Here is a 13905-nt window from a genome sequence, read left to right as displayed (position 1 = left end):
AAATCATCATCTACCCGGGGCCCTCGGGTTGTCGAGCCTTTCTGGGACCCAAACCGAGGGCGATTGACCACGGGCCTGACTGGCAGGCGATCAGCGGAAACAAAAAGATCCGCGACGCGACCCGAGGCAACCGGAATTCGGATTAATTCCGTCCGCTTGGCTTGCGGCACACCAAACAACAGCACACCGTTAATGTTCTTTCCGTGTCCGTTCGCAGATCGCGCATCCACACAGAGAAGTTCTGCGTAAAACACCCACGCCGATCCGCCGCGATGAGCGATTTGTCCTGCCAATCTCTGGCAGTTGTTCTGGACCCCTCCTGGGGCGGGATGTTCGTCACATAGTCTGCCGTTGATATGAATCAAAGCGTGAAATACGTGCTCCGTGGATATGTTTTAAACCCACATCGCTGCACAGGACCCCAAGTTGTGCGAGATGTTCCGGGAATTCCTTGTGTACCTTTTTGCGGAATACATGCCATTGTTGGATGTCATGCGTCCTAAGACACATTACGTCGGCTTTGGTCAGCTTGTCGAATGTCTGTCCGGCCGGATCGTTTCACTGGAACACTGGTTTAGAATCACTGGCAACCGCAAGCTGCAATCCAATTAAAGCGTCCACAGCAAATGAGGTTAGGGTTCCTTTTCAAAATCGGATGTTACGGTTCTGCGTCGAACCGTCGCTATCGATCTCGAGCATGGCAGGGTGTGAAATGGAACCGACCACTAACCGTTCGGCACCCAAAGGGGTCATTAAATTTTGGGCAAAGAAGTCGAAGGCCTGTGTGGCCCGTTTATGGTCGATAAACAAACATCAATCGCAAGGAACGCCTTAATGTGACATTCACTTGACGAAGGTCAACCCGGGGGAGGGGGGAGGGGTGGCACGAGGATCACATTCACTCATGGTGCTAGCTCATTAGATGGATTCGTAGTTTCCTTCGTAACACCAACCGTTTTGCTTGTTGGAAAATCATTAACGTCCATGCGGTGGCGCGTTTTTCATTAAACAAATAACTAGCAGTTCATTAGTTGGGACGTTAAAAGAACGGTGAATGGAAAATTGTTTTTTAATTTGCACTCTCATCCAAACCCAGGGCCCAATTTTAACGAGGCTTCAAATGCAAAGATGGCGCAAATTGGTGGACCCCCAATTTGCAGTCACCAGCCCGCCAGTCAGTACCACCGCAATCAGTTGTTGCTGTTGTTGTTCTTGTGCCTCTGCTGCTGCTCGATGGCTGCTTGGATGGATAATAAACGTCAGGATCTTTCATACAACGCATGCTGAGTGAAAAGTACTTAGACACGTCTCTCCCCCAAACCTTCCCGGGAGGCCCCCGAAGACATGTCAAGTAGGCGTTGCTCCGGCACAAGAGGCACCTCGAGAAGTTTTGGACCCGGCTCCACCCAATATGTGTACCCGGGGATCGAAATAAATCACTTTTGCAACGTGCCGTCCATCCATCCATCCATCGTCCGCATGATTATAGGCCTTCCAAATCCCTTGCACCTCTGCACTGGCTGGCCCTTGCCTGGCGTGCCGAAATGAGGGCTCATAAATCAAAAGGGGAAACAAATTTGGGTCTGCTTCCTGCGTGGCCACGGGCCGCGATCTAATGGCCTGTCCGGAATTAGAAGAACACGGAGTGGCCGCAAGCCGCAAGAGGGACATCGCAAAAAAAAATACTTCTTTTTTTATTATTGCGGGCTTCAATCTGTCCATACAATGTCTGTGGAGGAAGGAGGAATTCCGTCTCCGGACTGGAAGCCATGCCTGCGGTCTTATCAAATTCTCCCGGAGGCTGCGAAAAGAACTTCATCCCCTAAGGTGCTGGAATGCAACTAAAGTGTGCAAAACACCTCACCACCAGACCATCGGCAGGTGCGGCATTCTGTTTTATCTCTAATTCTATCTCTTCTCGACGTCCCTTTTTGGCTGCTCCTGCAATCCCGAGGGCGTCAGATTTAATACCACGCACAGATTAACATCTTTATTACTTCGTTTCATTTCCACGCCTGTTTCAACTCCTCTTTCGACCGCTCGTGCATCGTTGGCGCAGAAGCTGCAGAAGTAAAAACGTTTGCAGACAAAGCGCGAAAGGAAAGCGTCCAACTGATGCCTCAATACCCCAATCCAATGGAGCATGCGCCGTTGTCGGTGCTCCACTATTGGCGCTACTTCCTTCCCTTTGCTATCTGTCACCTCCAGCACAACAAAACACCACAGTTACCGGGCTACGCCATCGACGACGATATTTGAATATCGATTTGCGGTCTGCTCCATCCATTGATAGACAGAGAAGAAAGTGACGGCCAGTATGAATAGAAAGCAATAGAAATGCCGATGAATAGTGGGCTCGTTCCGTTTGTTTCGTTGCCGTTGAATAGCCCACCCCACCGCGGACGCAACAGGGAAACAAACCGCGGCCGAATGCAACCAGAGAGAAAGTGCATCGGATGTTACGGTTCGGTGCGGTTCCGTTTGGTTCCGAACAGTCTGCATGCGAGTGCGAGTGTGTCTGCGTTGACCGGGCGTCCTTGTCCAAGGTAAGGTGGTAGCTTCGTGGAGAGAAGGGGCTTCTGCTCGTGACTGCAAAGCCACTTCGCGAACGCTGAATTAACTCACGGGACAATGAAGGGACCTAAGGGAATGCAAATGGCCTTCATTGATAGCGCGAACCCTTGCCGTCCGCGAATTGGTTGATCGAGTGCATTCATCTCATCCTCACGGGGGGGGGGGGGGAGACAATCCACCGGAATGACACCTAAACAATCCCTGCTCATTTAATGACACTTTCTCAGCGATCAGCGATTTGAATGGCGTACCGGTCAATAGAATGGCGCATTCTCGTACCACGAGTCGTGTCTTAAGACAGACAGACAGGCTGTTGGCTATTTCGCAACAATTTTAAGCATCCCTCCGGTAGCTCACGGATTTTGTGGATTCCGCTCAAGGTCCTCAAGGCTGTGCGGCGATCATTATCACCTTCGCGCCTACGAAACGACCACCATGATGAGGATGACGACGACGGAGAGTGTTAATTGCAAACTCCCAGCGTCCGTTTGACGAATTCTCTCAAAATTCCTTTGAGAAAAAACCCTCCCGCGAAACTGCTCCGACTGTGTACACACACCGAGAGACAACTTATCAATGTCAACCAGTTTGGTGCGAAATAGTGAGTCGCGAGTGATTTGTGGTACAGCGCTACAAGAGATGCGAAATCCTTGGTTTCTCGTGATGCAAATTTTCATCTCGCGCGACGATTCAGGGCACACAGAGCGAGAAAGAGAGGAAGATCAGTAAATTGAAAACGAAAGTTACAAACCACGAGCAGACGGCACTCCATGCCCGGTCAGATAGATGCGGACAATCGAAAAGTAGAACGAACGGCCTCGCCCGTGAAGAAACCAGCCATTCGTTGTACCCTCGGCAGAACGGTATCATCACTCTTGCTGTTGTGGTTCTTCTTTCCGTTTTTTTTTCTTCCCCGTGTCGTTCTTCCGTCCATCTCCGTTTCAATCAACCGGACAGATTCCCGTTTTCTGCCCGGCCCGGCGAGCGAAACCACGAAAGCGAAGGTTCGTCGCTTGCCCACAGGAACACCACTCGTTGAAGTCTTTCGTACCGCGCTAGAGCTCCAGACGAAAGTGAGGCTGCTGCGATGGAACGCGCCGTACGGTGCGCGCAAGTGAATTGAAATTGAAAGTTGACAGAGCGAGGGACATGCTGGGTGGGGGGGGGGGGGGGGGGGGTTATTGCGAGAGTATGAGGGTGTCCACACAGACACATACACACGCGCGCTGCAGGAAAGAGGGAGAGAATGCAGACATTTGATTGTGATGCGACAATTGTTACTGGCTTCGCTTTCTCGGCCTCCAGTGGTGGCGAAACTGGTGACAACACAAAAGACGCAAACACAGACAATTATGATCATCCGAGTGCTGATCATAATGATCAGTGCGAGCGTGCAGCATTAGTCTGGCGTAACTAAGTGTCGCATGGTGGCGCCGTTGATCGGTGCGCCTCGTATCTGTGATGCTGTTGACACGCAGTTTGCAAATTATGCATCACAAAATGGCGCACGTTTGTCGATCAAATCCAGTGACATTCAAAGGGGATTGACATTTTCTCTTAATAAAAAAAAGAGATATTACATTCACATTAGATATGCAACCGATCGAATGCATCTCGCTTCTGCACGAATTGCAAATGAAAGGAGGAAGGAGAAAACGAGAAACTTTTGCACTTCAGCTCAGCTCTTCTCTGCTCGTTGTCTGCAATCTTTCGCAGCTCATTATTTATTCGAAACCGACCGCAAGTGCACCGCGAGAACCGAGACTTGGACCACATCTCAAGAACTCACCAACAGCACAGCGAAGCGGAGATTGCGGACGAATTCGGAAATGCCACAAAGAACGCCACCGCTTGCCGGACTAATCCAGCTCGTCATCGTTTGACATTTAGCCACCTCCCGTCGCCACCCTCTACTCTCTTTCACATGTGATCCTCTTCACGATTCAACTCCGCCAATTGGGAGCAGCGATAGAAGATCGCTTCCATTAGGCGCGGAGACGAGGATCGCCTTCGCCTTTGGTTTTATCAACATTCTGTCTTTGCGCACGCAGAGTCTGCGTGGATGGGCGACCAGCGGCCACTGTATACTCGCCGTATCGGGCAGCTTCAATGCCATTCGATAGTAGAGGCCATCCGAACGCACGATAAACGCCTCTCGGACCCACCAAAAACCTGCTCCTGCCCCGCATACGCATTAATATGTAGGTAGGTTGGATTGTTGTTTTTTGGGAACTGAATACTTTCGGAGCGATCCTCCGACGTGGCGATCGATTTCGGGACCAGAGACTACCAGAGGACCAATGGAATGGATCGCGCAAGGTTGATCGGCATCTGCTTCTCCTGCTTCTTCTTCTTCTTCCTCGTCCTCCTCTGCACGGTTCAACGCTTATGGCATCGACGCTAATCGTCACCTGTGGCCGGGTCCGTGTGTTCGTGGTTTGCGATTAATATATGCCACCGCCACTACCCCGCTCTCTCTCTCTCTCGTGGTGTGTTTAAAAATTCACGAAACCTTGCTCTCCTTGAGCGAACCCCTCCCGTCGAACCGACATCAACGGCTCACGACGACGACGGTGGCGGCGGCGACGTGAGGCGTACACCGAACTGCGTGGACCACAAAACAAGCCAACAGCAGCTCCGATCCTGTCACGGTTTTTTTTCGGATTTTTATTATTTGGAATGCACCACCGAGTCGTGAGGTCAGCGTTAACCAGCGACAGCGATTACCTGTTGTTGCCGGACGTAAATTGGAGCAACTTTTTGGGCAACTCGGCGCAGCACTGAGGCCTCTAAGCCACGAAGCACTTGCTACAGACTCCTGGTGTACTCTGGAACCTCGTGATTGTGGTTTAAAATTCAAAACATTCAAAACGCCAAAACTTGTCAAACCTGCTGTCCACATCCGCGAGACCCGACAGAGGAGAGGTTAACCAGAGAGTAGAGCCTTTCTTAACGAGGCGCTAGAAAATCTGGTTTGGCCGGTTAGGAGTGAAGATGTGAGATTATGAAACATAAGCATATGCATAGCAAATGAGGATGCGAGTTTTGTTGGAGATGGGTTCGAGTTTTGGATATTTTTAATGATTTTTGCTCCACCTCCCCTGGTAAAAATCCGTTTGTCACTCACACAGTGCCAAGCTAATAACGTTGACATTACATTACATGAGACTTATGAGAAATTGAACCGAGAGAGCGCTGGCGCTGCTGCATCCAAGTAACCACCCCAGATGATGACCTGCGACATCGCCAAGCAACCCCGCTGGCGATGATGCAATGCGTTGACAGTGCGCAATGAAATGTTTTTTAATAAAGTTTACTGGGATCGCTTTTTGCATAAAGCACAGAGAACGCTGTGAGATGGCGGTGCCCGCGCAAGAGGCACACTTTATAGGCGAATTGCTTCACCGCCACCAAGAGCTTCGTGGGGAGCGCGTTTTTGCATTTTGTTTTTTTCTTGGCGCGCGCGTGAATTTCCAGCGCGGGAGAGCTGCGCCGTCGGCCAGGGGACCTTGGCTTATTTCGTAATACTTTCGCGAACGACGCGACCTGCAGTAGGCCGTGTGTGAGGAGTTTGCGAGGAGGTCCCGCCAATTATTCCGTCCAACACTCTCCTGCCTGCGCTTGCACTTTCCGTTTTGCTGCAGCTGAAGCCGGTTGACAATCTAGGCTATGGCCGTTTGTCTCTCCACGGTGTGCACAATACAATGCTGGTCGGCGCCCCGGTCGGCACTACCTTACACCCAACGTTCTCATTCCCAACCTCGAATCACGGTCTCGCCCTCGCTCTGTCTCTCTGTCGGCTACATTACAGGCTCAATGATTAAATCATCGGCCACACGCACTACTACCACGGAGGTCCACGTAAAAAGTCATCAAAAATGGAGCTGATAACAACAAACAAACCGCCTAGAGCCACGGCGGTGACACTTCTTCTCACGCTGTGACGCTCATTGCGTGATCGCGGTCAACCACGGAGTTTGCGGAGTTTTGGTTTTTTACGAGTTTGACCGACCGACCGACCAACCAACCAAAACGGGAGGGCCGGAGGGGCCGGATTCGCATAAGTCGCCACCGTACCGCGCATCTTAATCGCTTTGGTTCCAACCACCGGGACTCCGAGAGCTCTGTGAGCTCCCGGAGCTGATGCTATTTGAATTCAATTCGTTTTGTGTGCGGCTGTCGTTTTTAATTTAATTAGTTTCTCGACGCAGCACCACCCAGGTAGCCAGGGAGAAAGCGTTCGAGCGCCCTGCTAGTTAAAAGGATTTTGTTGTTTAAGCTTTCTTACGTCAGTGCGTCCAACACAGTAATGCCAAACACGCGGTCGCGCTGTATCCAAACGCTTTCCACCTCGATCTCGTTGATGAGATTGATGCTGGAACCGACGGATCGAAATCTACGAATTCCACTACGATCGCGACACTTTCCCGACTTTTCCCTTCAAGGTACGCCTTCGCCAGGACACGTGAAGGCGACCGAAGCTGCACAAAACCGACTGACCGTCGATGCACCGGCTCGCTGACCAACTGGACCACCCGCAAACAAACCAAAAAACTCTGCAACTATCTCCAAGGTCGAAAGATTTATATGTGTATGTGCGCTGGGACCAGTGCGTGTCTGAAGGAGCTGCTGCCCAGCTCGTTTGTACTGACTCCTCTTATCAGCTCCAATTACAAACCGGACCACCCTCTCATAATCCGTCAAGGTGAGCTCGGACTTGCGTTTTAGAAAGTCGCCGCCTCACTCTCTGGCGAGGCCAATTTCGTTAATTTTATCTCCCCAAAAAAAATGGTGCACGAGGTCCTTTCCGTGAAGTTAATGCAGAAGCTACGCCATCGCGCATCGTGCAATTGATGTGCCCTCCTTGGGCCCACAACTGGCCATCAATTGGACTGGGTGGAAAAGGTTTCGCGGTTGAGATGATTTTCTGCACGGAAAAACGCACGGAGCACGCAAACGGAAACGCGAGCGAGCGTGGAAAACCAGCAGCCTGAAGAAGATGATGATGACGAGCCAGACCGGTGGCCAGGCACCAGCAACAATCACCTGCCATCATCACCGACCAGTGCTACCGTGTCCGTGGAGCCTTTTCTCCGCTTTTTCCAGGGCATTTGCCGCTCAATTAGAGTGCCCTCCCCTTCCCGTCGCTCTCTTGGTTCCTATCAGTACTTTCTTTCTTTCTTTCTTCCTTCAATCCTCCTTTTCTCTCTCTCTCTCTTCTCGCTCTCTATCAGTGTACGTCTCCTTCTGCTTATCTATCACACCAAGCACACCGCTGGAGACTTATTTGCTTTGCCCTCAGTGTTTCGATGGTTGTGTCTTGGCAATCGTTCGTCTTGAGCGAAGGCTTTCCACAAAAACATCCATAACATCGTGCCAATCGTGCTCCGACTCTAGACGAGACGTTTTCATGGCCTCCTACTCGAGGATCTCGTCAACGCGAAGCAAGATAAGCAGCAGGCGATGGAAATACTGCTCTCCCCAGGCTCCGATTTTCCCCCCCTTTGCGCTCTCACAGCTTCGGCAAACAACACTTGGATTTCAGGTTTTTCTTCCTCGTTCCCGGATAGGCCTGGGCCGCGCCGTGCATGGCCTCGAGCCAAACGTGTTTCACTTCACACACATTTTCACTCTCCGTTGCAGTCCCGTTGTAGACCGATGAAGACCGATGCTGGTCTCGAGCATCGGTTTTCCTCAATAATTTTGTTGATTTTTCCCCCCGAAATTGTGATGCCGGGCCCGACGTCTCTCACCTGTGTTATCAAGCTTAAAAACCCCTGTTGCTGGACGCTTTCGCCGGACGTTTGCTTGCTGCTTGCTTGTCACCAAAGGCACTTTGCGAGGCTTCGCGCAAAAATCAAATCCAACGCGCACGCTCCCGTATTATACCAGCGGCAAATAAAAAAAAACACACCACGGCACAACGCACGGCACTCGTTTTGGGTTTTAAGGGGGAATCCTGCGACGAAGGAACACTGGCTTCCGCCCGGACTGTTATGCAGCCTCCCGGTTTCTCTTTGCTCTTGATTTTTCCACCCGTTGCTGTTGCTGTTGCTGTTGGTTTGGCTAGGCCTAACACCTTTTTCTTTCACTTTTCACTCGAGCACGCGCTCCACACACTCGGCACTCTGTAGGAACCAGCGGTACACCCGGCTCAGGCACCGACTCCAGCTGCTGCTGCTGCTGCCGCTGCTGCTACTCGCTCGCCTCACTTGACTTGACCACTTTCACATTCGCGCAGAGCCTGCGTAACACACGGTTTGGTGGCGAAACGTAGCGTACGTACGTAGAGCGTATTGCGTGTAGCAAACTCTCAGCTTAGTGTAGTAGTGCACGTCCGTGATCGGGGAATGCCGCAACCTTCGGAGAAGCAGGAATTCACGAAACTATAGGGCAACCAAAAATCGGCGGGACTCAAACACAGGAGTGAGCGAAAAAAAAAGCCCAGAAAGCAAACGAATCCTTTCGATCGACTCCACACACTCTCAAGCAGATCGGTTTGGAATGGGATCTGGGCGAACTTCGGTTAAGAAAAACGTCCGTCGGTCGATCGGTCGGTACCGTGTCCGGTCCTGAGCGTGCGTGCGCCTTCGATAGCTTTCGCGAGCCAACTACCAAGCGCTTGGCGCAATCGCTTGGGGTGTGGGGTGGCCAGGCGTTGGCGCAACCGCTTGCGCTTAGAGCCGTGGAGCGTTCGAGCAGTTGGAGAAGCGAGCGCTATTCGAGCAGCAGCCCACTCGGGGACACGATCTCTCGTGATCGAGCTCGCCGCCTTTCAGCTCACTCTTCCGTGCGGATTCCGTGGATTACGTCTTCTCGCTTCGCCTTTGATGACGTATTGGCGCGAGAGAACGGGGTGAGATGATGATGATGATCGCGCGGCTCACCACGAACCGGTGAGTGATCTTTCTCACCCCCGCCCCAGGTAACTCATTGTGCATCAAGGGGACCGGAATTTTTCGGTTTGAAAAACGATGCAGAAGTGGTTGCAGGCATTAGCAAGAATGGTTTTTGTGAAGAATGATGTTTCTGAATGACAAGAACATATTTTACATAATAATTACCCCGCGAAGATGGCTTCATTTATGCACCAGAGATTTATTCCCAGAACCCCAAAAAAATCCTGCCACTGCGGTAATGGCGTGTTTGTTGCACGCGCGCTGCGCTTTACCGCATCCGAAAGCCATGTTGAATGAGTCGTTACCGTGCTTAATTACGTGAAAACTGTCCCGTGAGCTCGCACACGCGGGCAGACCTTCAACCACTTCACCATCGCATCCGGTCCGGTGAAACTAAATCCTATTTCGCACCGACCGCGGACACCAAGGAGACAATCCTCATTCATCAAGAATGTCACAGCCACCGGAGCTGGCGGCGGGCAGGGTAGTTCCCAGGCCCAAGAACGTGAATTACTCATCACGAGAGAAGCGCCGCTTGAATCGAAAAGACATCGCGCACAATCAAAGTAGGCCACGCGCGATGCATTGACCTCTGCCGGTGCTGCGTGGCTCATTGACATTGAAGCGCGTTGGGTATTTCCAAACTATGCGCTTTGCGGCTCACTCAACACTGAACACTGAATCATCCTGAAGCCCGGGTGGGATGCATAACTTCGGGTCATCATGACATCAAGGACGTGATCGTGTGTCCTTGCTAGTGCCCCGGGGCAGGGGGGACTTCTGCAGCACCAGGGATATACCATACCTGGCATCGCCGGCCACGTAACCAACCATTAGCTAACGACTAGTCTGTGACACACACGCTCGTTACTAGTGCAGCGACTGCGACCGACCGAGTACTACTTCAATCGTCCTTCGATTAGTCACTAAAAAGGGCAACGCCACTGACTCGCTGGCTGGCCACTGGCTGGATGAGCGTGGATGATGAAACAATTGGTCGGTTTTGCGGTTTATAAACCGCCATTGCATCGTGATTCGTTGCACGCACTCCGATGAACGCGTTGTTAATGTTGCTCACGATCACCAACAGGAAAGCATCTCCGGCGCTGCACCTGACCCGGGGACAGAGCTTGATAGTGAATTCGCGTTCGGTTGGGGGTCAGCCCTGTGGACACTTGCGACACCCCGACGAGCGCACGGCACTTGATGGCCGGCCTTGGTTTGAGGGCGCACAAGCAAGAGAGAGAGAGAGAGAGAATGTAAATCACTCCACTCTGCGCGTCATCTTCAATGGCATGGCCTGATGGTAGCTGGTGGCCACCCACAAGAGGCGGCGACTAAACTTTTGGGACGAATTCTTGAGGTTCACAAGCTTGAACCACAAATTACTGGTTGTTGGTAACCTCCAAGCGGCCCCCCCCGCGGGACCACAAATCGCAGACATCAATGGTTATTGACGTTTTGTTTCCATTTTTCCGTGGCCTTTTCGGGGAAGGAAGGAAGTAGGTCGGAAAATTCGCCTTGCCATCAACACCTTCGCCGGGGACGACATCAATGTGAGGAAGCGACCATTTGAGAACGACAATTGAGTGCGCCTGAGGTGACTGGACAAGGTCATTTGGCGGTGAATCCACCGTTGGTCCGAACCCCGGAACACTATAATCGTGCGTAACTGCGTCCAATAGTGTCCGGTTTTATTTCTTTTCCTGTGATGGCGGAACAGATGAAATCGGTGGACAGCATTGGAACCTGATCGACTTTACGTCCTCTCTCCTTCGGTGATTTGTGGCCTGGAACACGGAAGCCAGAAAGGAAGCCCCCCTTCAATGCTTGGGGCTCTAAATCGTTGACACCTAATAGCTAGCTCGAAAATAGTCCAAACAGAGACCTCGACGTGTCTCAAATATCACTATCCTCGATCATTCGACTAACTGGATTCGCTACCAATTCCTATGGCCACTGCTAGCTAGCGGTGCCCTCATTTCAAGCGAAGGCACGTGCCTTGCACACTGATCGCAACAATGACTCCATACACGCCCAGTGCACAACGCAAACGGACCGGCCCCAAAACGAACTAGGGCTTGGAAGGTCAAACCGATCGGCCAGGGTGAGGGGCTCCCGGGCTAAAACAATAATATTTAGCAAATGGCAACATAACAGCAACACCAGGCAACAACACATCAATAGATGCATGCACATTGATCAAGCGAATGCCAAACTGTTACATGTTGGATACACAGTTGGTACAGCGTGGTGCGATCGTCGAAGGTGCGATGGTAACTCAATTAGCACCCGCACCCACCCCAATAATGGGAGGGATGGTCAATTGGCAATTGTGGCCATACACAAACGGTGGCCACCCTCCCGCCCTCCCTCACTGCAATCTAATTTAAATGAGGACAAAGTACCGATCAAGCGAGTGAAGAAGGAGCATCTTATTGGACGTTTGGAAGAACTGCAACGCGTTTCTTGGGCCTCTTGGGTGCAGCAAAGTGCATTTCATGGTTTTGTGTTCACAACCCATTACAAACACACTTGCGCCCCTTCGGTAGCCGAGGGTATCAGAGCATAAGCGCACCGCACCGGGCGAGCGAATCGGCAAACAATCAAAATTAGCAGCACCAAGGGAGCGAACCAAGCGGGTGGCCGAGCCGGTGGCCGTAATGAAAACGAAAACGACGTTAGCCGAAAAAAAAACCCACCACAAGCAGTAATTCAATCAACGAGCCCGGGTGGACCACATAGAGATCCCTCCGCCGGGGGTTTGGCAGTAATGATGACGCAGAGAGTGTTGCAACAGCCACAAGAGCCACGAGACCCTTTTGGTACGCTATGGAGAACACAGTGGAGACCCCAAAAAGGTGGCCCCCTCTCTCTCTCTCGGTCTTTTGGAACCATAAATTGTTTCAGGCATGGCTGTGCAGCTGGAATTTGGTCCTAAAGGTCGTTCCGTCTTCTGTCGACGGTGCGCTACGTTTCGACTGTTCGAATTAGCTTTTCGGTTTTCTGGTGTCGCGTCTCGCTTCATTCCACCGGCCAGACCAGTTCGCTAATGCAGTCAATCATAACGATTGTTTGTTTTTTTGTTTTATTAGTGGCCTAAGGGTGTCCGAATGAGGTGCGGGTGAGCGTTACTTAGTAACTGTAGACTACATAACCTACAATAAATCGGGCCGCTTAGTGATGTGATCCATTTTTATGGCACGCGGGTTACAAATTATATTCCCAAAAGGATTCGAATCCCTTCCGCGATCAGATCAGGAAGTGTTTCAGAGCGTCGATCTCGGATTCATAAAAATCTTCAGATCAAGCCCTAAGTCTGATTGGCAAGAAGATGGGTTTCTTAATTGCGATTTTTGGCGAAACCGTCCATGTTGAGCAATATGTGGACAAAATTAAAGGCATCGTATCAGTTCAAAATGTGTTTTTCCTGCTAATTCTAAGACTTTTAATTCAGCGAGTAATGTAAAAAAATGCACAGAAGAAAAATAAACACTTAAGCCAATTATCCTTAATTTTTTTAAGGGTTTTTAAAGGGTTTTAATTTTTCACATTTGAATGAATGCTGATCCTTTCATGAGTATTGTGTGAAATTTTTGGATCAATCGAAGCAAAACTGACGAAGTTATTGATTTTTGAAAAGTCGCGTGCCTTTCTAATGTCAATGGACGTAAGTTTTTAAAATATTTTCTCCAAAATATGACCAAATTTTCTTTAAAAGTTGTAGTCTATTATGGAATTAGCAAAAAAATATAAGATAGTTGATATTTTGCTAAAAACAAATCATCAAAAATGAGCCGTTTTGGTACGAATCAAAAGACTTGCCCTTAAGCGACGAACTCCCATATGATAAATGCGTCACCATTTTCAAAGTCGTGGCATTGAAACATGGAAAATTGAACAAAAAAATCGACGAGGCTATTCTTGGAAAGCTGTAGTTTAGTGTGACATTTGGATTTAAAAAATTAGTTGTATAGTTTCTTTAAAGAAAATCTTCATAATCTTCGTTTCTGCCTCGAATCAACCTTAGCCCCCCTTAAGAAAAAGCTTTAGATCGGGAGAAGCTTTTGTCCGTGGAACGTACGCGAGTAACTCATTTCACACACACGATCGACCAGTGAGTTACCGCGAGCTGAGCTTTCCATGACGTCACTGTTGAAGGAGAAACTCAGACTTTGGAGCGGCTGCGCAGCGACTACGCGATCGACGACATTGCGAATGGATGGCAATCGCGTGTGTTTTATTGTAGGTCAGTTTCTGCCAAGCCATACGTTTTCCCTGCGCTCCGTGCTCGAGCTCAAGCGTTTTTCTTCACTTTTCCAGCCAGCAGTTTTGATCCATCAGTGTCTCTTCAGCACACGAACACGAGTTGCTGCTGTGGCCAGAGTTCTTCTTTTGTTCTTCTGTTGCTCATTCACTTTCGGAGGGAAAA

General features: G+C 50.4%; 1 protein-coding gene across 5 annotated transcripts in view; it reads right to left on the bottom strand.

The window, feature by feature from the left end:
- The window catches only part of LOC126577371 (uncharacterized), a 108635-nt gene that overhangs the window by 71466 nt on the left and 23264 nt on the right, over positions 1 to 13905 (bottom strand). The window contains exons 1-2 of one of the 5 annotated variants that reach the window (XM_050238937.1): positions 9136 to 9171; positions 8328 to 8934 (exon numbers count right to left, since the gene is read on the bottom strand). The exons of 2 other annotated variants lie outside the window; for them this stretch is intronic. The gene's annotated coding sequence lies outside the window, so the exon portion shown is untranslated. Of the gene's footprint in view, positions 1 to 8327; positions 9172 to 13905 lie in introns of those variants that run through there. 2 more of the 5 variants (XM_050238938.1, XM_050238936.1) reach the window with 2 other exon arrangements.

Source organism: Anopheles aquasalis, chromosome 3 (genome assembly GCF_943734665.1).
Source record: "Anopheles aquasalis chromosome 3, idAnoAquaMG_Q_19, whole genome shotgun sequence".
Classification (NCBI taxonomy): Eukaryota; Metazoa; Arthropoda; class Insecta; order Diptera; family Culicidae; genus Anopheles; species Anopheles aquasalis.
This window is presented reverse-complemented; position numbering and strand designations above follow the sequence as displayed.